This window comes from Mauremys reevesii, linkage group 6 (assembly GCF_016161935.1).
Source record: "Mauremys reevesii isolate NIE-2019 linkage group 6, ASM1616193v1, whole genome shotgun sequence".
Classification (NCBI taxonomy): domain Eukaryota; kingdom Metazoa; phylum Chordata; order Testudines; family Geoemydidae; genus Mauremys; species Mauremys reevesii.
The window spans coordinates 36,345,834-36,373,277 of NC_052628.1; the positions used below are offsets into that span (position 1 = coordinate 36,345,834).

The 27,444-nt window shown below is 41.5% G+C and overlaps 1 protein-coding gene across 5 annotated transcripts in view; it reads right to left on the reverse strand.

The window, feature by feature from the left end:
* The window catches only part of PDE4D (phosphodiesterase 4D), a 1,085,833-nt gene that overhangs the window by 1,048,968 nt on the left and 9,421 nt on the right, over positions 1 to 27,444 (reverse strand). The window contains exon 1 of one of the 5 annotated variants that reach the window (XM_039543146.1): positions 10,361 to 10,514. The exons of the other annotated variants lie outside the window; for them this stretch is intronic. The gene's annotated coding sequence lies outside the window, so the exon portion shown is untranslated. Of the gene's footprint in view, positions 1 to 10,360; positions 10,515 to 27,444 lie in introns of those variants that run through there. 5 annotated transcript variants of the gene reach the window in all.

Genomic DNA, 27,444 nt, shown 5'->3' on the forward strand with positions numbered 1-27,444 from the left:
ATCACAAGCAACCCCATCATACAACTGCATTCATAAATTTGTTCAGATATCTTTTGCAACTAGTTATGCTGTTTGCCCCACACAGCTCCTATTGGGAGGCTATTCTACAACCTCAACCCTCTGAGAGTTAGAAACCTTCTTCTAATTTCTAGCCAGGATTTGTTTATAATCAGTTTATATCCATTTGTTCTTAGGAGCTCTTCACCCTCCTTGGTATTTACCCCAACATATTTAGAGAGGAATCATATCCCCTCTCAGCCTTATTTTAGCTAGACTAACCAAGCCAAACTCCTCCAGTCTCCTCTCATAAGACAGGCCCTTCATTCCTCTGATCATTCCAGTAGCTCTTCTTTGTACCTGTTTCAGCTTAAATTCATCTGTCTTGAACATGAGTGACAGTATTGTACACAGTATGCCAACTGAGGATTTACCACTGCCTTGTACAATGGCTCATTGTACAAGGATATTAATACTTTTCTCTTGCTACTAGAAATGTCTTGCCTGATGCTATCCTAGGATCACATTTGCCTTTTTCACAGCCATGTCATATTACTGATTTATAGGCATCTTGTGATGCCTCTCTCCCCTCCTCTGACACTGCCAATGGATGTCACTCCTACTTTTTGTGCCAACCTTAATAATAAAAATATTAGGATAAGATTGATCCCAAGACCAATCCTAGAGGAACTTTTCTAATTACCAGTCAGATCATTTTACCTTTTAGCAGAATCTGTTGCCTTCTCCCCTTCAGCCTGTTCTTTACTCGCCTTACAATTCTTATGCTGATTCCCATCATCTCTAAATTGACTAATAGTTTCCTATGTGGTACCAAGTCAAATGCTTTATTGAAGACCACGTATTTTAGAACTACTGTACTTCCTTGACCAAAAAAGGAATTTTCTCAAAGAAGAAAATCAGGTTAGTCTAGCATGATCTACCTTTGAACCTTTAAAACACATGCTGTATTACATCCTCTTTATCATTTATCTCCATGAATTTAATTATTCTTTCCTTCACAATCTGTTCTAAAGCCTTGCATACTACTGAGGGCAGACTAACAAGTTTGTAATTCCGCACTTTCCCCTTTCTTAAATCTAGGTATGATGTTAGCTATTCTCCAGTCATATTTACTACCCTGTCACAGGGTCTGCACAGGTTTCCTCCTTCTCTCCCTGTGCCCAGGCTGGTAAAATAAGAGTTCTCACACCTTCTTCCCGTGTTTCGCCCTTGTGCTTTATTTTACAGTGCCACTATATAGTCCCCTTTCTAACACGTTCCAGGGTGTCTTGGCCCTTGAGGCTCCCTTCCTGTGGTGAGGAGACAGAGCCATAGTCTCCTGTCCTCTCCCAGGCTAGCCTCCTAACTGAGTTTTGTTCAGGGCTTTTATAGCCCGCCCAGCCTTCAGCCCAGCTGTTGCTGCTTAGCTTTGTCTACTGCAGTGAGCCAGCCCTCATTAGGGCCCGCAGCTGGGCTCCCTGCTGGCTGCTTTGAGCCTCTGCCCCTGGCCTCTCTGCCCGAAAGCAGGGCTTAGCCAGCATTTTAGCAGGACATTCAAGGGGTTTTACCCTTGCCCTGCCACATACCCCCGCAAAGAGGGAGACTGATTAAAAGTCTTTTCTATTGGACTAGCAATCTCATCTGCCAGTTCTCTCAGCATTCTGAGATGGAAATTATCCGGTCCTCCCAATTTGAATGCATTAAACGCTACGTTTTTCTTTCCACTCAGATGTGATCATTTCCATTTCTAGACACTCATTTCCATGAGCCATATGGCCTTCATGCACATGTTCCATATTATCATCCTTAGCGAAAAATGAGGCAAAGTATTTGTTTAGTTTTTGGTCCATACCTAGAATATCTTTAGTCTCCTTCCCATCCACACTGCATAGCAGCCTAACCTCATCCTTCATTATTCTATTTATAACTAAAAACCCTATTTTCATTTTGTTGGCAAGAGCTAATTCAGCTTGACTTTTAGCAGTTCTAACGTTATTCCTACATTTTCTAACACCCATTATGTAGCTTTGTTTGTTGATCAACCCCTTAGTCCATTCCCTATAGTCGCTCTGCTTTCTTCTATAATAAACTTTAAGTGGTTATTCATCTAGCTGGGGCTGGAGCCTTTCCCTACAATTGTTTTCCTTGCTTGGAATGCAAATTTCAGATAGCTACAAAAAAAAAACAACCTGATTTGAAAAAATTCCAAGCCTCCTCCATTGTTAACACCTTAAGTACAGCTGACCTCTTTAACTAATTCCCTTAATTTCCACCCTTTTGAAATCAAAAGCCATAGCTGATTACCTCATTCTGATTGTCCTTTCATTTAATGTAAGTGGATCAATGCATGATTATTAGATAGAAAGTTATTTCTGACAACTAGTCCTTTTAGGATGTCCTTACTACTTACTAAAAGCAAGTCTAAAACTGCATCACCTCTTGTTGGTCCAGTGACAATTATCTGATGAAGAAAACTCATCTATCACATCCAGGAATAACTTGCCATGGAATATTAGTAGTGTTTACTTCCAGATATAGATATGAGAATTTAAAGTCTCCCATTATGACAATTTCCAATAGTATTTCTCTCTAACAATAGTAGAGAGATCTCTATCCATATCTGAGTCTGACCCTATGGGTCTATAGCAGACCCCCTAACCCTATCCTAACAGAACCTTGTGATGGGATGTCCACCCCACACAAGCCCTGAGAAGATTAATGTGGGTCAGAAGGGGCCAATGAACCTTACCTGGTGCACTTGGAGAGGACCCAGGAATTTATATGGCCTAAAGGGAGATAAAGCCAGCTAGGTGAGGAGCTGGCATGGGAGTATAAAAGCTAGGAAGAAAGAGCAGGAAAAGTCACTCCCTAGACCTAAAAGGAGTTGGCCAGAGACAAGGAGAAGATCCAGGGGGAGAGCAAGTCCTGGGTTCCTGTCCTGGACTACAGAGTCTGTCAAGAAGCTGAGAAAGCCTCAGCAGTAAGCCAGAGATAGACAAGAAGATAGGGAGATTCAGTACAAGGAAACCTAGGGAAACAACAATAGGGTCTAAGACTGAGCAGACCTAGATTGTTAGTCATAGGGTCCCTGGGGTGGAACACAAAGTAGCAGGTAGGCCTGGGTTCACCTACCAGCTCCTGGAAAGTGGCACAGGACCCGGCAACATGGACTGGAAGACCATCTGAGGCAGTATCTGGAAAGCTTGTCCAATGGGATTTTGTTACTCTAGAAGTGTGGGGAAAGGGGGGTGAGGAAACATAGCAACCCACTGAAGGGGTGAGTCATAAAGAAAGAACTCACTGAGTCATGGAGAGGGAGAGGAAAAATAGGGACTACAGTGCCAGCAGCCAATGGAAGGAGGTGCCAGATAGGAGAGAGCTAATTCCCAGACATAGCAACAAGGAAGCACACTTGTGGTGTGTGGACCCTTCACAAACCTTTTATAATCCTTCCCCAAAGTGATTTTGACCCAAACGGATTCTGTTTTGTTGATGATATCACATCTTATTTCTTTACACTTTACTGCTTCATTGATGTACAGAGCTACCCATCACCTTTATCTGTTGTTGCCAGGCACTGTGCAAACACAGTAAGAGAGAGTCCCTGCCCCAGAGAGTTTATAATCTAAATAGACAAGTGTTGTATCAACCAGGCAAGGTACTAACAAACTTCAAGAGGACTTTATTTTTAAAGTGGACCTGTTGATTGAACTGGCTACTACAACATAATTTAACAAAATGCCCAATCTTTTTGCAATGATTGCCCTAAGCTACTTTTGCTGGACATCCTGTGTAGGTTGCAAGGTATTGTGAGGATCCATAGAGAACATGCTTTTACTGTATTTTGAATTTGCTGATTCAGTGGCTTTTCATTAGTTTTCCTCCTGCAATTGTTTGTCTGCAGCGACAGTGAACTTTTCTGCAAAAGAGTCACAGTCTGGACTGTGCCTCCTGTATCCCTGCTCATTATTTTGGCTTCAGCTGTAGCTGACTCAATGTGAGTAGCAATGGTTATTGCTTTTTCTAATGTAAGTTGTGGTTCTGGAAGTAAGCGTTCTCTTACACGAAGCATGGTGGTTTTCTCAATGAGCTGGTCTCTAATCATTTCATCTGCCATATTCCCAAAGTCACAAGTTACAATCAGACTCCTCAGGGAAGCAATATACTGCATTATAGTCTCCCCTGGTGGTCTGCTCATGCTGGCGAAATCTGTAGCAATTAGCTACTACATTCACTGTTGGCACAAAAAAGTTATTTAATGCTGTGAGTGCAGTCTCATTTTTCTCATCTGCAAGGGGGAAAGTGTAAAATATATGCGGCCCTTCTGCTCCAAGGCAGTGGATTAGCAGAGCATGCTTTCTTACTTCAGAAATCTCTGTAGCACTGATTGCAAGCAGATAAGTCTCAAACATATGAATCCAGGCAGTAAAAGCAATTGGAGGCTCACCTGGGCTTTGCAGAAAGGGTGCAGGTGGGTTCAGAGGCAGAAGATCCATCCTCATTGCCAAAATGTTGTACTAACCAGGCAAGGTACTAACAAACTTCAACAGGACTTTATTTTTAAAGTGGAAACCTCTTTACCAAGCTGCTGCTGCACTCTCTGTAACTCTCACTCAGCCTCCTCAACTCCTCCCCCATCCTTCCTGTTTCCTGTCCTTTCAGACTCCCAATAGCCAGAGCTCCCAGGTCTAATAATTTCAAGCAACATCTAAAACACCACAACAAGTATGTTATTCTCTCTCTTTTACACATGGGGAACTGAAAAATTAAGTGATTTGCTCAAGATCACAGAGGAAATCTGGTGCTGGAGTGTCAGAGCTGGAAATTGAATCCAGTGCTCCCAATTCTCACTATAGTGCTTTTATCTCAAGACCATTCTCTCTCCCTGAATACATCACCCTTGCCATTTATGTACATTCCAAGGCCAGAAGGGACCACTGTGATCATCTAGTCTGACCTCCTGTATCATACAGGCCATAGAATTTCCCCCAAAATAATTCCTAGACCATAGCTTTTAGAAAAACATCCAATCTTGATTTTAAAATTGCCAGTGATTGGAATAATTTACCAAGGATCATGCTGGATTCTCAATAACTGCATACCAAAATGAAGAAAAAAAATCCTACGTTAAAAGAACATATTTAAGTTAGCATTTGAAAGTTCAGAAATGCCTAAGTTCCAATTGCCCAGGCAAACTTAATTCTGCCCCCTTGTGCATCCAGCTGGTATACTAAGGTATAAGTCCTGTGGGGAAAAAACAGTATGTGATCAGGTAATTAAGGACTATCAGAATGCATGTGCACAAAGACAGAAGTAAGGTTGTATGGGCAACTGTAAATCTGGCACTACTTAACTTGAGCACTTGAATTTGCAACTTAAATACTTTTTTTTCCCCCTTTTACTGTTGTTTTGCTAAGTAAAATAAACCTAGGGAAAAAAAGTTAAATCAAATTCCATTACATGTACCTGTAGCAGCCTACCTGTCCATCATGCATCAGGGTCTGTACCCTGGATCTTCAGTGCTGCAGCACAGTTTGTGATCAGTTGAGCAATATTCACTGGCAGCAGAAGGTTACTATCCATGAGGGAATATGGACCACAGGACCCAGTTGCTGTCTTTGAAGGGTGGTTGGTGGGGGAAAACCTAGTCTAGATCTCTCCCCTCACATCCTGCCCTGAGGTAGGGGGCTTGAGACCCATGTAGTGTCCCAAAGGGTATAGACCAGGGGTCGGCAACCTTTGAGAAGTGGTATGCCAATTCTTCATTAATTTAAGGTTTTGCGTGCCAGTAATGCATTTTAAATTTACAGGGGGCAGTGGATAGAACCCCAGACCGGCAGCAGACTGAGCAGCTCTGCCCCCTGCCGGTCTGGGGTTCCGTCTGCTGCCAGTCTGGGGTTCCGTCCACCGGCCCCTGCCAGGTGGGGTCCCGGGCACAGGCCCCACTCAGCCCTCTGCCGGCCTGGGATTCCATTAATCTAGGCAGGCAGCAGGCCGGTGGCCGGGACCCCGGCTGGCAGCAGAGTGCCACTAAAAATCAGCTCGTGTACCACCTTTGGCATGCGTGCCGCAGGTTGCCAACCCCTAGTATAGACTATATGCTGGTTCAGGTGGCTGACTGGGAAAATCTAGCCCTCCCTCCCTCCCTCTCTCTCTCTCTCCCCTCCTCCCACCAGCTACATGGAGTGCCCGAGGGGAAATGGGCCCCAAGACCAGGTACTGGGTCTGGGAGAAAAGTCCACCCCCTCCCTGGTTCCTGCTCTATATGGTGTCCCCAGAAAAGGGCAAGGACCACGTGCCAGATTCTTCCTTTTCATCCCCCAGCTGCTCTGGTGTTCTTAGTGCAGTGGGTGCTGCACTTTGGAGCATTCACATGTTGACTTACTTGGGCATGTTATAGAATTTCCCTGAAGAAAAAACAAACAAGAGAAAGGAAATGGCAATTTTTAATGGTTTGTGTCTCAGCTAAATCTGAATGGAATTTTATGGGATAGAGAAAAGACATTTCCCTGGCTCTCAGATGCTCCCACAGCTAAATATCAAAGGCCTGCTGCAAACTAAAAAGGCATGAGAGCGTCAAGAAAAATAGGTCACCAGAATCCTTTATAATGGAAAGCGTTAGATAACATTACTATAGGGGTGACTGAGATTATGGCACAAGCTCTTGTTACAGCCAAAAGGAGACCTGTGATTCGGGGGGGGGGGGGGGAGGGCCAAACACTTGGGTCTTAAGATGTAGAAGGACTATATTAATTCCAGCAGAAGGTCACCTTGAATGACACTATTTTTTTACTTGTTTAGGTTATAGTTATTTGGTATACAGTCTCTTTAGATGTTATATCATTTGTTAATGTTTTGGCTGAGTCTGATCTTAAAATGGGGTTATTAACCATTTTCTGTTGTGCAGCACTCGGGATTGTTTACTTTGGCAGGCTGGAAGAATTGTGTGTTCTTTTTAACAGTAGCCCATATTGTACTATCCATTTTCCAGCAGAACTACCCACTGATTTGGTACAATACAGTCTAAGGTTATCATCATAGTTCCAAAACAATGAGTTATTTATTTTCAGAGAAAGGGAGCTTGCTAAAATGTGATGAACAGAAAGGGTTCTAGTCTTCTCTGAGCCACACTTAGATCACACTTGGAATTTAGAATTTATTAATCCCATTTATTTTTAGGAAGTAAGGACTATTTTGTTTTATTAACATACGCATGGGTCGTCACCTTTGCATTCAACATGTCAAGGGACGGAGATTTTTCTTCCAGACTCTAAGCAATTAAGTCCCTAACATAAATTCAAATTTTAAACAGTAAGACAGTACATTGCCTGACTCTGGTGCTAGTCACCTAATGCATTTAGACATTAAATGAGGTTGGGAGGTGTTTGGCAGAATAGGCAGCACCTAATATCACCTTTTGTGGGGCAGAATGAATTGTGAAATAACTATATCAGACTCCAGTGCTGGAATTTTAAGAAGAAATCATTTCTAGAAAGAGTGAACAATATGAAGATCATTTCTGATTCATCTAAATTTGGTGTGAGGCCTTCAGTTCAATAAATCAGGGTTGGAATGAGGAGGGGAAAGGGTTTGGGGGTGGAGGGAGAAAAGAGAACCAAGTTTAACTAGATATTTTTGGGCTGTACACTGTCATCATAAGCAGCTTTTCTATTTTGGCACAGTAAAGGAGAGCCACACAGAACTCCATATCTGGTACTGTAACAGTGTTAGGCAAAGATTACCCAATTAAGGATAATGAAGGTTTCCCATAAACAACCTAATACATGCTGCCTGAGGTTGAGCTATAGCAGTCATACTTGCTACTTCCAGGTCAAGAATCAAAGTTCCCTTTGTTCAAGTGGAAGGGGAGTGGGATGTGGAATATCTCCATTCCCATATACTGTGTGTGCAAGCTGAAGACTTGGGACACGTATTGAATGGGTGGATTTGTTACTAGAGATTGGCCCACTGCCACTAAGAAAACACTGAACTCCAATACATTTGAAAATGTTTCTTATTTTCCATAACCTGATTTCAGGCCAGTAGAAGCTCAGGGAAATGGTGGCTCCAATTGTTTGAATACCTCAGAACCAGAAAAAGCTTTCAGCTTCCTATCAATGCCATGAAAGGCAGCCCTGAATAGAAGAGGAAAGTATAGGAACTTAGGAATTACACCAGGCCTTAAGAATGTCTCAGATACTGGGAAAGCCTAATTTTACAAGACAAGCTATGTGCAGTCACAGACAAATGATTAAAGAGAAATAAATAAAGTATATACGCACATATATTTTGCGACAGGAGAATGGCATTGCTTGCCAACACTAAGGGTATGTCTACACTGGCAACTGAATGACACAACTTTTGTCTTTCAGATGTGTTAAACTGCACACCCCCAAAAGACAAAAGTCTTGCCGACATCAAGCACCGGTGTGAACAGCGTTTTGCCAGCAGAAGGGTGCTCCTGCCGACAAAGCTAACCCCACCCGTTGGGGGTGGAAGTTTTTTGTCGGCAGGAGAGCCAACAAACAGCAGCTACACTGCGCACCTTTTAGTGGCACAGCTGTAGCGACACAGCCAGGTCACTAAAAGCTGTGTAGTGTAGACATAACCACTGAGACTGGCATTTTAGGCTAATCTGACACATGCTTTTATTACTGGAGCTTTCAAGTAACATTCTGAATTGCTGGACTGGGTGCTGTAAGGATATGAGAATAGTCATACAGGCGGAGCCATAACAAAAAGCTTATGTAGGGAATAGGAGGTTTCTTGGGCTTTTTTGCTGCTGCTGTTTTGTTTCTGTTTTTTTATTGCCACCCACCTTCTGCTCTTTCTACCTATAACATGTAATTCGATATGTTTAATCACTGAGAATGGACTGGAATGTAACTTTTAAACTATATTAATACAAATATTTATTATGTCTCCTTAAATTAAAGCCATATGTTATGGGTTTTCACATGCCTATGTTTACTAGGAGCATTCATACCGCTGCAAATGGAGAAAGTGAAGAAATCTCAATTGTCCTATCTTACTCTACCAGGGATTGGCAACCTTTGGCACACGGCCTGTCAGGGAAAGCTGTTGGCGGGACGGGACGGTTTGTTTACCTGCAGCATTGCGGTTTGCCGTTCCAGGCCAATAGGGGCTACAGGAAGCAGCGCAAGCCAAGGGATGTGCTGGCCACTGCTTCCCACAGCCCCCATTGGCCTGGAACGGTGAACCGGCCAAACCTGCAGAGGCTGCAGGTAAACAAACCGTCCCAGCCCACCAGCAGATTTTCCCCGCCGGGCCACATGCCAAAGGTTGCCGATCCCTGATCTAACCTAACACCAACTAATAATTTTTATCCTCTTGAAGTGGTACATTGGTCTCTGCCCACTCACTATATCCTGGGAAAGACAGCATCAATTAATATTTTATTGATAATACAACTGGCCAGAACACTATGCTAATATAAAAACTTCAGACCCAAACCAAATACTCAACGTCCAATGTGGTACCACAATGCTTTTCAGCAACCATATATAGATATTAAAGTGAGCAATCCAGCTGGTGATTGATCTAACATTTCAGCTATTTTTGATCTTGAAGCCTACACAAGGGGGCCTTCAGGCACTTGGGAGTTGTCTCGGGCAATGCTCCATCAAGATATCTGCACACCAAGCCAAGCAGACTGATGATTTTGTTGTTGTTCTTATCTTGATCTGCCATTTCCCTAACCCCTATGTCAATCATCATCCTTACTCGTTGTGTTATGCCCAAATAGAGACTATTAAATCTTTGAGTACACCATTCTTATTTGTCTGTAAGACAGCGTGCACACTGGCACTATATGAATATTAATAATTAAGTAGTACTGTTAACTACAGAGCAATCTAAATAAAACTTCAGCTATGAAAAGATTAACAGAAAAGAGTTTGAGAGAGTACAATGGCAAAAGAAAACAAAAAAGTTTACATGCTCCCCTACAGAAGACTTTACTAAGTTGTATGCGTCACTAAGACATGAATTAGCAGGCCATGTAAAGCTACTGAATCATACAAGTTGCTACAAACCCTTCAGCCATACCAAATTAAAATATTAACAATCTTGGATAGCTAAAATATAAGTATAACCCTAGAAAGCAAATTTTTCTGCCAATTCACTTTGATCACTAGAACATACCTCACTGTTTATACAGTAGTACCTTTTAACCTAATTTCTTTAACAATACAAGCTACTGAAAATCTGAATTTATATGTGCAATAAGGCGTGGTCTACACTCGGGGGGGGGGGGGAGGGGTCGATCTAAGATATGTCAACTTCAGCTACGCTATTCTTGTAGCTGAAGTTGCGTATCTTAGATCTACTTAGAATCACTTACTTCATGTCCTCGTGGTGCGGGATCGATAGTCGCCGCTCCCTTGTCGACTTTGCTTCCACCTCTTGCCGAGCTGGAGTTCAGCAGTCGATGGGAGAGTGATCGGGGATCGATTTATTGCATCTACACTACATGCGATAAAATCAATCCCTGATTGATCACTATCTGCCAATCCAGAGGGTAGTGTAGACATATCCTAAGAAACCCAACAAAAATATTTGAGGCCTTCACAAAGGTTTCTGATTAAAAGTTGAACATTAAATTTCAGAGCGTTACCTCCAATTCTGAGAAACTTCTTTTTACCTTGTATTTTCTGCTCAACACTCCAATACTTTTTCATTAAGGTATATGCATTTGAAGTATTATTTTAGTCCTGTTACTGTACGACTACAAGCTTTAGTACAAGCTTTCAAATTATAGCACGTCAGCATTGATGCAAAAACAACAAGGCTAAAAACTCTAGCATAAATGACAGTAGGTTTGACTCACCAAATTCTATGTTCCATTGAATACAAGCTTTAGAAATCGAAACAATTTAGAAACCAAAGTTGCACACATCCTCTCATTTCTGAAAACCTCCAGTTTCACTGCATACATTGTACCAGCTTCACAATGGCACCATCAGAGAAACCCAGGCTACAAAGAAATTAGCCCAAAAAAAAAAAACAACCCACTGATTCTATTGGCCTGAACACTGACTGCAAGGGGCAGAAAAATAAATGTGTGACCCCCTTACCTCACCTTGACCAAATCTCATAAAAATTTTGCAACTGGGGATATTCAAAAGGTTCACAGTTTGGATACTTGTCCAAGACATCAGAACTTCTGGAGGATCCCACCAGGCCACGTGGCCTCTAGCTCCTCAATACCACTTCAATCCTACTGGTTATTTGTTTTGTTGCATTCCACTTAGTATCCCACTGGTGTCTTCAGGTGACAGACAGGCTAATTTTTCCTTAAAATCCTAGGTAGTTTGTGCTCATACACGTGTGTTTAGAAGGAAGGAAGATAAAGAAACCTCTCCTCCCTCAAACCACTGACACTCTAGAGAAAAGCCAAAATGGTTTCTGCTAACCAGCCTAACCATGGTGTTGTTTCTGGTTTCCTGATTGGCTGCACCTACAACATGTTATTTTGATCACTCAACCACTCATCTTAAAAATTAGAGTTGGGACATCATCAGAATGGCCATGCTGGGTCAAACCATAGAGGGTTAGACTTTCTCCACACCATTCATATCCCCCCAGTCATCTTTTTTCCAGGCTGAATAGTCCCCAGCCTTTTTCATCTCTCCTCATATGGGAGTTGTTCCATTCTCTTAATAATTTTTGTTGCTCTTTTCTGCACCTTTTCCATTTTGAATATATTCTTTTTGAGATAGGGCAACCAGAACTGTACACAGTATTCAAGGTATGGGTTTACCATGGATTTGTACAGTGGCATTGATATTTATTGTTTTATCTGTCCCTTTCCTAATGCTTCCGAATATTCTCTTAGCTTTTTTGACTGACACTGCACACTGAGCAGATGTTTTCAGAGAACTCTCCAGAATAACTCCAAGGTCTCTTTCCTGAGTGGTAACAGCTAACTTAGACCGCATCATTTTCTATGTATAGTTGGGACTGTGTTTTCCAACGTGTGTTACACTGCATTTCTCAACATTGAATTTCATCTTGTTGCCCTATCATCCAGTTTTGAGAGGTGTCTTTGTAACTCTTCACAATCAGCTTTGGACTTAACTACCTTGAGTAATTTTGTGTCATCTGCAAACTTTGCCATCTCACTGTTCACACATTTTTCCAACGTAATGAATAAATTTCCTCAGTGTGAATGAGTGGTCAAATATTAAAGAGAGTATTAGGTTGCATTAAGAAAAGAGAACAATGAAAATATTATAGCACCAGTATATAAATTGATGATGGACTCTCTCTTGTTCAGATCTGAGCACCCTATCTCAAGGAGGATAAAACAGAAAAATACTTCCAGAGAAGGGCTACAATCTGCCTGAGGACAGATTACTTCTCACTAAATAAAACTGTTTTGTTAATTACATCAAAGTTATATAGAATAACAATGAGACTAGAGAAGGCTGATAGAAATCTCTCTCTATTTGCTTTTTCCTCTAACAAGAATAATGGGACACCCAATGAAATTAAAAATATTTTAAGTTGATAAAAAAAGGGGAAAAAAGTTTTTAAAAGTTACAGCACAATTAACCTTTGAAACTCACTGCTACCAAGTATTTACAGAAGGAGAATTCAATGTCAAAGAATTAGACATTTATATTGGGAATATTATCCAGTTATACTACCCTGTAGCTATAAGAGAAATGTAAATAGGATTTCAGCTTTCATGTTTTAAACAGTATGCTACCTTGGGTTCCTTCCTATACGTATATTATTGTATAATGGTTCACCTTGGGAATACCTTTGGTGGGGCACTTCTGAGAGTACCAGTTCAGGACAAATTGCTTAGAGCAGGGCAGCTACACCCAAGGCTGGAGTTCCTTTGCATACCAAGGCAAACTAAACCAGCCAAACAGAGAAGACTCTGGTTTCACCCCACTGGCTAACCGTAAGTCATACAAGCAATTCCCTTAGGTATTCCAGTTTCCCACCAGTGCCACTTGTTATGGGGATGAATGGTTATAAAAACCAATACCCCAGTAAAAGAAAGTTCTCCTGATCCCAAAGGACCAAGGCCCAGATCCAGGTCAATATACAAATTAGATCTTACCCACAAATTATGCTGTTGCCAATCTTTTAGAATCTAAAATCTAAAGGTTTATTCATAAAAAGAAAAAGAGATATAGATGAGCGCTAAAATTGGTTAAATTGAATCAATTACATACGGTAATAGCAAAGTTTTTGGTTCAGGCTTGAAGCAGTGATAGAATAAACTGCAGGTTCAAATCAAGTCTCTGGAGTACATCCACAGCTGAGATGAGTCATTCAGTCCTTTGTTCAGAGTTTGTTTGTAGCAAGGTTCCTCCAGCAGTAAGAAGCAGGATTGAAGACAAAATGGAGATGAGGCAGCTGCCTTTTATAGTCTCTTCCAGGTGGAAGGACCCCTCTTTTTTCTTACTGTGGAAAATTACAGCAGCAAGATGGAACTTGGAGTCACACGAGCAAGTCACATGTCCATGCATGACTCAGCTTGCAGGCCGATGCCACTGTTTACATGTTAGTTTGAATGTTCTCAGGAAAGTTCAGATGGCATCTCCTAAAGTCCATTGTCAGTTAAGTGTTTCTTGATTGGGCACTTACAGAGAATAGCTCCTTCTCAAGAAGCTGACCAAATGCTTCACTGAGGATACTTAGAATCAAAACACATTGATATACAAGTATATAGCCAATATTCATAACTTCAGCTACAAACATCACACATACAGATAGCATAATCATGACCAGCAAATCATAACCTTTCCATAGACACCTTACACGACAACCTTTGTACAATATTTGCTGCAAATATATAAACAGTGGTTGCAACAATGATCTATATGGTCACAGTTTGTCAATAACGTCACACTCTAAAACATCCTTTACTGTCCATGGACAGTGAAACAATACCAGACAAAATACACCAACAGTCAGATGTGGGACGGTATTCCCTATACTCCTTTAAAATAGAAAAAAAAAGAGTCTCTAATAGTTCATTTATTTTCTGTTTCTGACTATTTTAGGAGCTAAATACTGGAGCCTTTTTAATGTGTTGCAATAGAATGGTATTTGTTCTTTTCATTTAATCACAATTGTTCAGTTAAGTTTCTTGACAATGGTGATATTATACTGCATGTATTTTAGTCTGATGACCTTTAAAATCTATTTGTTTGACTTTACTAAGCACTTTTTAATAAGCATAAATCTGGCACTAGATAAACTCTTGCATCATTTTTGTTTTCATAATATACACGCCTTAGCTCAATGAGTGACTATTTAAAAAAAAAAAATCAAAGAGTGGCTTTATTGTCAACAGAACTATTATTCAGTTTCCCTTCTCCAACACTAACTCAAACAAAACACAGGTAACAAAGGAAGTCCTCACCTTCCCATGGTAGTAAGTAGAGAGTGCTCAGAGAGGTGGGAACGATTCCCAATTTCTTTAATCTACTACACACTCCAGGATGCCTTTTTCCTGGATAATTTACTCCTATGTTATAGATTGACCTACTTTCAGGAGCCAAAGTGCCCAAATAGAAGGACAGATCCCAAGTAGTGACATTTCAAAGGATCAATGCAGATGTAATATTTAGCACTCTCATTTTCCTATGCATCACAAAACACCTTCTTACAACATGGAGGCAGCTCTTGGAAAATTTATGGGAACACATTAAAATCATATTTCTTACTGTATACTGAAAGTATACAAATACGAATGTTTAGCTTATCTGGCACGTAAATACCTTGCAATGCCACTACAAAAGTGCCATGCGAACATCTGTTCTCACTTTCAGGTGACATTGTAAATAAGAAGCAGTCAGCATTATCTCCTGTAAATGTAAAGAAACTTGTTTGCCTTAGCAATTGGCTGAACAAGAAATCGGACTGAGTAGACCTATAGGCTCTGAAGTTTTACATTGTTTTGTTTTTGAGTGCAATCATGTAACAAAATAAAATCTACATTTTTAAGTTGTGCTTTCGAGATTGCATTACGGTATTGTATGAGATGAATTGAAAAATATGTTTATCATTTTACAGTGCAAATATTTGTAATAAAAATAATAAAGTGAGTACTGTACACTTTGTATTGTGTTGTAATTGAGTATTTGAAAATACAGAAAAACATCCAAAATATTTAATACATTTAAATTGGTGCTCTATTGTTTAACAGTGCGATTAATACTGTGATTACTTTTTTTGAGTTAATCACGTGAGTTAATTGACAGCCCTACTTCTTATAAATATGGGTCAGAAATAAACACTGAGAATACTCTTTGCACAGTTATCCTTACACAGTTAAACTTAAGATAGTAAAGTTAACAGTATCTGAATGACCCTTTCACTCAATCCTAGTCCTCCTACTTCAACAACAGGGTCTCCAGTATTCAAGGCCCTCCAGCCCCACTGTTCAAGTCCTCCCATTTACCACTCTGTCCTTCCAGCTCTTAGGCACCTGCTACCCAGCCTTTCCTCCACAGCTGGCTCCCAGGCTGCTACCTTTGACCTACTACTCCCACTCCCATGCAGCCTCTCGCTGTCCCCTAAGACAGGCATCAGGCAATAAGACCCTTGCCTGTGCTGGCTGGATGTTGGATGCAGAGGTTAATACAGTAAGATTAATTACAATATATACAGTCGCTATTGCAAACTCTCACTACTTTATGGTCAGTGTTCTGATATTTGGTGGCTTCTTCATTTTCTTATAGCCCCAGCTCTTGAATCATGTACATGAAAACCTCAGCTTTTATAAAAAAAAAAAAAACATTTCTAGCCCTTGTTTACCTCCACAGTTGTGAGGAAAAGCTTGAAAGTGTGACCTAAGTTGATCCTAAAAAGCTCAGAAACCGGAAGGTAAAGAAGGTTGTTGGGTTTTTTTAAATCCATGCCATTTTCATGATTTTGGGGGTCCTGTCTCATGATTATTAAATGCTTAGGGTTTGCAATATTGCTGAATTAGAAACTAGTACTCACCATTTTGCAGTACTCAAAATTTGTTTTTCTGCATCATTTTAAATTTTCACAGATCAGTTTACAAAAATGCTTGTTTGAAATGTTACAACTTTATACTGATCATTGCATTATTATAGTCACTCTGGTTTCCACACATTTTCAATATTTGACTAAATATTTTGGTGTCCACATACAGAGTCTATGTTTATTAACTTTAGTGAGTTCAGAATAAACGACCTTTATCCCCACATAAGCTTTCTTCCAAATAATCTGGAGTCTCATTCTGCATTAGTTAATTCACACTGGAAGTGGAGTAGCTCTAAATTGCAATGAATTATCCCTCTGAAGCCTCACAAACACTGAGCAAGATGGGTCACTATGGAACTTTGAAGAACTCTGAGACAGACACACTGTATAACACATGAGCAGTCACCCATACAACGCACTGGGATCACAGAAGAAAGAAAGGAGCCATTGAAAAGTGACTGCAGCCATTTCCACCAGGTCCACAGACAAGTGAAATCCTCATGGTTAAAAGATATTAGAGCAGGGGTCTCAAACTCAATTTACCTTAGGGCCAGTGCCAGTCCTCAAATCCTCCCACAGGGCCAATAATGTCACTGAAGATGGTGTTCAGAAAATAAAATATACAATATAAACATTTCAGATTTCTTAGAAATAATAAAACTGTCATACAACTTTATACAATTCTTCGCCTGCCAGAGAGTTTTTAGTGTTTGCCAGATACCTGGCAATGCTTCAGTTCTGTCAGTTTGTTGATGTTTGGCCTCAGTGACTGAGCAGTTGAAACCTTCAGGATTGCAGCAAGGTATGCATCAGATAGTTGTGTTTGGTATTTTGACTTGTTTATATTCATTGTGGAAAAAAGTGACACCGCCTCCATGGCTGACTCTGCACGGCGACTAGTGATGGTATCTCTGTCCCTTTCCCCTAGCCAATGAGAGCTGCAGGAGGCAGCGCCTGCAGCAGACAGAGCTGGCAGCGTGGCTGTATGTCTCTCTCCTCAGCGGGCCACATGGGGAGGTTTTCAGGCCACGGATGGCCCGCGGGCAGGGACTTTGAGACCCCTGTATTAAAGGCTGACAGATCTATAACAGTTGGACACATTCTTTGTCTTTCACTAGATCATCATTCTACAAAACCAGTGTTGTCTTTGCTCTACATCCAGACAAATCAGGAGGTGAAATTAGAAAAGGAACTCAGGGCTCCCAATCTCACCACAGCTGCTCAGCCACAAACCCTTTCCAAAAAAAAAAACAGAGGTCAGGGATAGGAGATCACTGGATAGATGGTCATCCTCAGAAGATTGTTTCTTGAGGCAATGCCAAATAGTTGCTAATGTAAAGGAAGCTCTCTCATTACCCTCCTGTAGGAAGTTAACTCTTCAGCAACAACGGACCCAATTCTCTGTGTATTCAGAAAGCTAAGCTACTTTGTTTTCACAGGCTGGGGGAAGGGAAGAGGGAGAGGCTTTATGTATCCTGGCTAAGTGTGTCAGATAACACACAATGTTTTAAATCACACTATTAAACTGCTAAAATCTATAAATAGCAAATACAACTCCTATCAGACAGACAGACAATGCACTGTCACAGATCAATGCTAAGAATATTCTTACTCATCTGCCAAAGAGAACCTTAGGCTGAGAAAAAGGCAAATGCCCTAAGTTCTCATTATGCTCACACTCTGCAGTAAAATTTATTTTTAATAGAAAAACCAAAAAAACTTTATCCTATTCCCAAAAGCCGAACTCCCTGTTCTAGGCTGGACCCTTGGGAAGATATACACCACATGCACAGTGAACACGGGGAATGCAGCACAAGTGAAACATTCAGACCACAGACCAACTGCATCATTTAACATATTCTTTTGGGGCTGAAAGCTGTAAGGTACCTACCAGAACATTGTGACTAAAAATTATCTCCCTGTGTCAATAAGATATTAATGAAAAGCCACCATGTATCAGAGCTGGAAAGAATTACATTACACAATCTAGATCCCCAGCTGTTACAGAGCATTGTGCTTGAAGATTTTTCCTAAAATGTGGCAATTAGAATCTGGCTGATGTATTTTGTATAACACTACGCCCCAATACCTATTAAGACAGTAGGTCCCAAAACCTAAAGACTTCAAACAAACAACACAATGCCCTGATTTGTGTAGTTCATGAATCTTCGGCTATCCCTTGATACGAGGATGATGTCTGAGTTTAAGTGGTTGAAGAGCCCAATTCGTTCCCTGCAGATTTTCCCACAGAAGTGACAAGTGCAATCTTGGAGGAGACATAGTTGTTGGCTAGAGTGTTGTGCCCTTTCTTTCCTCCTCTGTCACTTCAAGTACAGAAAAGGTTGTTACAAGGAAAAGGGAGAAAAATTGTTCTTCTTAACCTCTGAGGATAGGACAAGAAGCAATGGGCTTAAATTGAACCAAGGGCGGTTTAGGTTGGACATTAGGAAAATCTTCCTAACTGTCAGAGTGGTTAAGCACTGGAATAAGTTGCCTTGGGAGGTTGTGGAATCTCCATCATTGTCCAATCTGCTCTTAAAAATCCCTAAACACCTGTCAGGGATGGACTAGATAATACTTAATCCTGCCTTGAGTGCAGGGGACTCCTCTGAAGCCTACCCCCTCCAGCCCTCCCTAGGTTTCAAAGCCTGAGCTCCATCCCAAGCCACAACTTCAAAGAGCCATCTATACAGCTATTTCTAGAGTATTAGCATGAACCTGAGTCTGTCAGTCCAGGCTGGGAGATGTACTTCTGTGGGCTGTGTAGACATACCCTAATCCTACACATTGACCTATATGGGTGAACCTCTGTGCCTACACCGAGACCCACCGATTTCACAGATCATCTTGCAGAATCAGGCATTAATCTTTATTTGTCCATTCCAGAACTTACTCCATTTCATACTTACAGAATGTTTAGATCCCTCTATTATAAGTAAAACAGTGTTTTGTAACTTTGTGAAGGTTATCACCTCCTCCGCAGTCCCCCAAACAGAGGCGAAAGGAGAATAGGTTTTAGGGCTGAATATGCTCAATGATTTTTATATTTAGTGTAATAGAGGAATTATTTTGTGCTTATAGCTATTTATAGTGCCCAGCCTCTATAGGCGGACCACTGTGCAGCTTGCTAACCAAGTATTCTTTGCAGGCCACTTTAATATGCTGCTCCTTAAAGAAAATCATACAGGTGAATCCTTGTATTGAGACTGATTGACAACAAGTGGGATTCCTGGCAGGGCAGCACTCCATCTACCCACACAGTGGCAGAATTTTAGTGAGAGAGAAAACCTGGATCTGTCTAGAATTTGTCTGTCTCTAGTCCAGAGGTGGCAGTGTTCTGCCAAATATACCCAGAACGCCAATGAATTACCCCAAAATGAGCCAACAGTGAAAGTAAATGACACAAGCTAATGTACTGAGCTTTTTTATTCCATCTACTAACCGATGGTATCAACATTTTAAGATGGAATAATTTATGTACCAGAGATGCAAGTTGTGAGTTTTACAAGTGAATACAAGAATTAAAAACCCTTCTTGGCATCTTAAGCCTTCAGTCAGATCATATACCCAATACCAAATGATTCATGTAACTAAGCCACGTGAATTACAAACAGTGAATATACACAAACTGTCTGTGAGCCAGATGCAGACAAAGAATTACTAGCTACAGAAATTCAGGAATAAAGAAGAGTGTCACCATCAGCTCATGCAACATTCCGTGCAGCTGTTGAATAAATTTATTCACTCAGCCCATTCTTTCCAGATACGAAATAAAACTCAGAGTCACTATGGTGTGGAGAGAGAGAATGGGGAGTTTTTCCAAGAGACTTACATTCAAATGGGTTTGTCCTATATAGAGAGGACTGGTTCCCTGGAGCACAAAGTAAAGATTTGCCCCTCACCCCGCAAAAGCTTCTTCCTGCAAAAGAGTCAGACTCTATTGGTGAAGCCTCCACAAGGAGCTTTGGGTAAAAATGTTGTGGACCCCTTTCCCACTCTTCATCAATGGATCCTAGCTGAATCTAATCCTTGGAAAGCTCTATACAAGTATTATAATTTTGAGCTATAATTTGTAAGAGACTGGTGCTTTGTCAGTTCCTCATTAATTTAATTCCCTTGCCCTGTCAGGATGATAAAGCTTTATCATCATTTCACTGTCTTCCCAGGGCAATTTAGCCTAGTCTTGAGAATTTGACCTCCAGTTTCTCTCATGAGTAATACGCCAAAGCATTCATTCAGTCCTAAGTGTATCAAACTGATCCGTCACTAAACTTTCAGCCCTGCTTAATGGTCCTACTGCTTCCTTGATTGCCTGGATGCTTGCTTCTCAAATATTTAAAGCATTTCTGATTGCGTTCACCTTTATTAATATTTGCATTGGTAGTTCTTGCCAAAGTACAACCTCCCAAATTGATCCTCAGGCCCAGTGCAAGTTATTTTCCCTTAATTATTTTCAAAATTTCTTCATCGACATACACGAAAATAGGCATCACAGGAATTTGATGGAACAATGATAATCATGAAACACAGTAATAGCAGAGTACAAAATATATAGGAAAGACAGAATAGACCATGGTGGTGGGAGAGTGGCACTATAGAATCAAATATATTAAAAATCTTAAATGAATCAGAATACCACAGAATCTCTATAGACAGAAATTCCATGCTTGGATAATAAGAGTAACACAGTAGAAATATAGTACCAGTTACCTGACCAGAATAGCAATGGTAACTGTGAAATGCTCAGGGAGATTAGAGAGCCTACAAAAACAAAACCCAACATTGACTGGTCACTTGAGGACGGGATGCAGAGATAATGTTTCTCGACTCCATTAATGAATATTTCTTGGAGCAGCTAGTCCTGGAACCCACAACAGGAGAGGCAATTCTTGATTTAATCCCAAGTGCAGCAGAGGATCTAGTCTAAGAGGTGAATATAGCTGAAGTGCTCAGTACTAGTGACCATAATGTAAATAAATCCAACATCCTTATGGGGGGAAAATACTAAAGAAACCTACTACAGTAGCATTTAACTTCAAAAAGAGGAACTATGAAAAAAAAGTGTACAAGCTAGTTAAATGGAAATTAGAAAGAAAAGTCAGAAGAGTGATATGCCAGCAAGCTGCATGGAAACAGAAGAGGCTCAAACTAAATATATATACACCCCAAATAAAAAAAATAGTAAGAGGACGAAAAATATATCACCATGGCTAAACAGCAGAGTTACAGAGTCAGTTAGAAGCAAAAAATCATCCTTTAAAAATTGGAAGTCAAATTTTACTGAGAAAAATAGAAGAGAACATAAACTCTAGCAAGCAAATGTAAAAATATAATTAGGCAGGCCAAAAAAGATTTAAGATTAACTAGCAAAAGATAAAAACTAAACAGCAAAAAAGTTTTTTAAATATGTTAGAAGCAGGAAGCCTGCCAAATAATCAGCGAGGCTAAGATACTGAAGCAGCACTCAGGGAAGACAGGGCCATTGCAAAAAATTCATTTAGCTTCTCTGCATTTGTCTTCAGTGCACAGGGTGAGAGAGAGAGAGAGAGAGAGAGAGAGATCCTCAGATTAGCTGCCTTAAAAGAATGTTCAGATATGGGGAACTGTCCCAGTCTGAGGTTTCAGTTGAGGAGGTTTTGGAACAAATTGATAAATTAAACAATAAGAAGTCACCAGGACTCACCCACGAGTTCTGAAGGAATTCAAATATGAAATTGCAGAACTACTAACTGTGGTATGTAACCAATCGCTTAAATCAGCCTGTGTGCCAAGTGACTGGTGGATAGCTAATGTAATTTTTTTTTTTTTTTTTAAAAGGCTCCAGTGGTGACCCTGGCAATTATAGGCTGATGAACCTAATTCCAGTACCAGGCAAAGCGGCTGAAATGATAGTCAAGAATGCAATATCAAACACATAGATGAACACAATATGTTGGGGAAGTGTTAACACAGCTTTTGTGAAGGGAATTCATGCTTTGATGTATTAAAATTATTTGAGGGGAGTCAACAAACATGTGGACAAGGGTGATCCAGTGAATGTAGTGTACTTGGGACTTTCAGAAAGCCTTTGACAAGCTCCCACAGCAAAGACTCTTAAGCAAAATAAGATGTCATGGGATAAGAGGGAAGGTCCTCACACAGATCAATAGCTGGTTAAAGGAAAGGAAAGGAAAGGTAGGAATAAATGGTCAGTTTTCTCAGTGGAGGGAGAGGTAAATAGCAGGGTCACCCAAAGATCTGTACTGGGGCTTGGGCTTTTCAATTCACAGATTATATGGAAAGGAAATAAACAGTGAAGTCTGCAGATGATACAAAATTACTCAAGACAGTTAAGTCTGAAGTTGACTGGGAAGAGTTACAAAGGGATCTCACAAAACTGGGTGACTGGACAACAAAATGGCAGATGAAATTTAATGTTGATAAACGCAAAGTAATGCACATTGGAAAACATAATCCCAACTCTACATACAAAACAGTGGGGTCTTGTGATGAGGGCCACTCAATCCCAGAGTGCCTCCTGCTGCTGCAAGCAGTTCTGCAGTCCCTTTTCACACTCCTGGCACCCCCTGTATGTTGTCAATCTCACTTGGTGGGTCTTCAGTGGTGCAGCCCACCAGTTGGGTCACACAATCAAAATGATGGACTTTCTGATTCCCTGGAAGGCTAACAGAAACTGTCTATCTGCCCTTTCCAGGGTCTTCAGCCACAGCTCTGGGCCTTTTAAAATTCAGCCCTTCTTTGTTTACTCTCTCCATACCATTTTATAAACTTCAAATCATATCCCACCTTAGTCGTCTCTTTTCCAAGCTGAAAAGTCCCAGTCTTATTAATCTCTCCTCATACGGAAGCCATTCCATACCCCTAATCATTTTTGTTGCCCTTTCTGAACCTTTTCCAGTTCCAATATATCTTTTTTGAGATGGGGCGGCCACATCTGCACTCAATATTTATATATAATATTTATATTTTCTGTCTTATTATCTATCTCTTTCTTAATGATTCCCAACATTGTTCACTTTTTTGACTGCCACTGCACATTGAGTGGATGTTTTCAGAGAACTATCCACAATGACTCCAAGATTTCTTTCTTGAGTGGTAACAGCTAATTTAGACTCCATTATTTTATATGTATAGTTGGGATTATGTTTTCCAATGTGCATTACTTTGCATTTACCAACATTGAATTTCATCTGCCATTTTGTTGCCCAGTCACCCATTTTTGAGAAATCCTTTTATAGCTCTTCGCAGTCTGCCTGGGATTTAACTATCTTGAGTAGTTTTGTATTATCTGCAAATTTTGCCACCTCACTATTTACCCCTTTTTCCAGATCATTTATGAATATGTTAAATAGGACTGGTCGCAGTACAGACTCCTGGGGAACACCACTATTTGCCTCTCTCCATTCTGAGAGCTGACCATTTATTCCTACCCCTTGTTTCCTATCTTTTAACCAGTTACCAATCCATGAGAGGACCTTCCCACTTATCCCATGACTGCTTATTTTGCTTAAGAGCCTTTGGTGAGGGACCTTGTCAAAGGCTTTCTGAAAATCTAAGTATACTATATCCACTTGATCCCCCTTGTCCACATGCTTGTTGACCACCTCAAAGAATTCTAGTAGATCAGTGATTCTGTTGCTGCTGTAACACTTGTCCTCCAACCTGTGGTACATTGTCATTCCTTTCTGTGTTATGTGTTATTTAGCCCATGGTCCTGCCTTATTTAGGCCGGGAGGATTTCTCTGCCTATATATAGTCAGGATTGAGGCTCTAGTCTAAAAGCTTCAAGGCATTTTATTTTGGGTATAAAATGTCAGGCAAAGCCATGGTGCTGTACATAAAGCTATATTATTGTATAATATTAAAAACTATATTAAAACAATATTATGGTTGGACAGTCAAGCACTCAAGTTAGCAAATGCCCAAAACAAGTTTCCCTGAGTAACCTTAATTTGGCCTCCTTATGCATTATAACACAGTCTTTAATTATATGACAATACTACTTTTTCCTACACGACCTCTGCCTCATTCAGAGCACAGGATGGATGGTGGTCAAGGAGAGAATCAGGAGTGTGCAGCTGTTGTCTGCTTCATTTGTTGCAGAAGCTGGAAAGTATGTGCCTATTGTGGGTACCAAGCGATGGTGGGCCCAGGCCTGCCTGTAGCTAAAGGCCTCCCCTTTAGCCAAGCAGGAGGGGCTAGTGGACCCAGGACATAATTGAATACTGGGGACAACAAATTAAAAAAAAAAAAGAAAAAAAAAAGGGATGGGAGTGAGGGTCACAGGGTGGAAAATCAGGGAGGGGAGACCAAGCAGAGAACCTCCAACAGTGCTCACTGCTCCTCACAGGCATCTAGGGAGTTAGTGGAGGCCACCCAGAGGAACCCTGCTCAGAGGCATGACTTCACAAGGGATTGGAAATAGGCCCCACAGTTGCAGAGCACCCCCATCCAACTTCCTTCTCCTGGCACGGTGGATGCTAAGCATAGTTTGACTTCTATGTTTGGGGGGCAGAGGGCTTAATAACATTAATAGGTATAGGCCTAATTTCCAAATATATTGATTGTTAGTGGTACTTAAATTACAGTGTACTTAATGAGTGAGTCGGGGGAGAGGTGGCACTCCCTCCCACAGCTGCCTGGCATCATTGCTCACACACACACACACAGACCCACCCTGGGGGTTGTGCCCCAGTTTGAAAACATCTGTAGATCCAGAGGTGATTCATAGGGCAGTCATATGCCCCCCAGAACATTTAAATTGTGTCCCCCCACTATCTATGTGTACAGTTTGGGGGGGATGCCTCCCAATCTCTGCCCATGGGTGGATGGCCGTCTGGCCCAGTTCCAAGAGCAGGTTGATGAGGAGGTCCTGCAACTTTGTAGGGACAACAATGGGGTGTGTCAGGATCAGGAGAAAAGTGCAGCCAGAACCTCAGTAAGAGACTCTGGAGGAGCCAGAAGAGGGGCTGCAACCTGACACACCCTATGTAGATGTGTGCCATAGTCTGCCTCTCACTGAAGAAGGCACAGGCATCAGGAGAGTTCATGACCCACACCAGGCACATGCCTTTGCTTATGGCTCCACAAAGGAGCAACCAACTAACATCCCCAGCAGGCTGTGGGACCAGAGTGGAGTACAGACTGGTCTACCAGGATTCCCTCACACTCCACAGGTGGCAGCAGGTCCCGCCACTTGGGGCGGGACACAAGGGTGCGGAAGTGGATGGTGTGAAGCACAAGCACGTATAGATATTTTCTGGGTGTGGTACAGAGGTGGATTGGCTGGATACCACACAGCCACCTCAGGTAGAACATCAAGGGGGCCGGGGAGTCTTGCATGGCAGGGGCCCAATGATGAGTTCTGGAGGGCCGGGATAAGAAATGGGCATGGAGAGTGCCCTACTGCAGGACCTGCTCAAGGAAAGCAAAAGAAGCAGAAGGCCAGGCTGCCCTGACCTCCCAGAGCATGAGACGGGACACGCAGGGTGAACAGCGTCACACACTGGCTACGCGCCAAGCTGGGAGGTGTGTGGTGAACAAGACAGAGGATTGTAGGAACAGAAAGAACAGCCTCCTGATTTCCTACATTTTTAAAAAAGCAAAGTGGAAAGAGCGGCCAGCACATCTCTTGGCCCGCACCACTTCCCGCAGCCCCCATTAGCCTGGAGCGGCAAATCGCGGCCAGTGGGAGCCACGATCGGCTGAACCTGTGGACACGGCAGGTAAACAAACTGGACTGGCCCACCAGGGGCTTTCCCTGAACAAGCGGCGGACCGGCTTTGAGAACCACTGCACTAGAGGGAGATGGACATTTTTTCAGTGGGTTTCACAGCTATTTGCTGAAAGCAAAGGAAATGGGTTCTACTCCAGATTCTGAAGAGAGGGCAATCTAAGTCACAGCCCTTGTTTCCTCAAAGCCAGCATCTACTGTCCTGGCTACACAAGCCTCTCTTTGGTCCAGTCCCACCTTTGTTTCTACATTCCACCCCAACCCCAGCTTTTTGACCTAGTCACCCCCACTCTATCACTCATGGGCTGGCTCCTCCCCCCTCTGCATTCCAATTAGGGTTCTTTCTTTTCCACCAGGTTGCCTTAGCTCCAGCAGGGGAAGCATTGAGGGCACTAGAGAGAATCTCCAACAAACCAAACCAAACCCTACATTCAGTCTGAGGCAAAAAACACTCAACATAGAAAATTTCAGCCTAGTCAGCAAAAAAGTTTGGTAAAGTTTTAAGAAACTGCAAACAGTCTTACAATGGAAAGTTTTGGACAGCCTTAACTATAGGCATTACTGCCTGTGACACCTCTGATGGTGCATTGATTTTCAAAATCTTTTAAAGTTGATTGACAGTAAGTGTACTATTACTTTACCCTTTACAACTAGATGTAGTGCAATTTTTCTTTAAGAAAAAAACATGACTTTATAATCCATCAGGACATTTCTCATATGAAGAGTTAGTAGTGCTGAAACTGGATGTATTTCAAATGCATCCAGCACTTAAGAGGAGGCAAACCCATTCTTAAGTGCTGTCCTGCATAGGTATAGACTTAAGCATGTGGTTAAGATTGTTTCTGAACTGGCTCCTTAATAAATTGCATGTTCTACGAGCTGTGTTTTAAGACAGTGTCCTGATTTTACTTGTGCGAATGATATGTGAAGTACCATAGCACTGAAAATGGTCTGAGAGTCACATCTTGCCCCCTCCCCAGCCAGCAGTCAATTAGAAACTGTTTGAGGACAGATGAGTTCACTATAAAAGGGATCCTCCATAATCTTTCCAATATGCTTTTAAATTTGTATAAGATGGTAAGATGTGGGGTCTGGATTTAATTTAGAAAAAAATCTTTCCACCATTTATTACTGGAGAATGTCTCTGCATTCCTCTAGTTGACTGTTGGTTTGCAAAAGTCTGGAATGTTCTTGTTATGGAAGATTGCACCTCTCAGGAAAATGATTGAAACAGAGACTACTTGTGGACATTTTTAATATCTAGCAACTTAACCCCAGCACGTAGCTTCTTAAATGCAGATTAGACATATGACACATTCTTCCATATAATCATAAAGAGGAAAAGACCTCATTAGCCAGATATTGTGCTGGGCTTTGCAGAACTGCAGCACAGAACTCACAGCTAGGGAGAATGAGGCAGCTAAGGTGACTTGATCCAGGGCCAAAGCAGCCCTCAGTATAACTTAGCTGTGAAGGGCAGCCTGTCCTAGGCTGCCTTTGGGGAGCACTGCTCACGATTTTCACATTATTAGGTGCTGTGGCTTTGCCCCCAGCCCTGTCCCAGCACAACCCACTATGCTAGAGTTTGTGAAGGGGTTCTTGGATAAGAGCCTGCAGCTGTCCTCCTCAGTTTCTGAACCGGGGGGTTCTTCATCAGAAAGATCCACAAAGTTTAGAGCCTCTTTTCCCAGCATATGGGGCTGGAGGAATCTCAC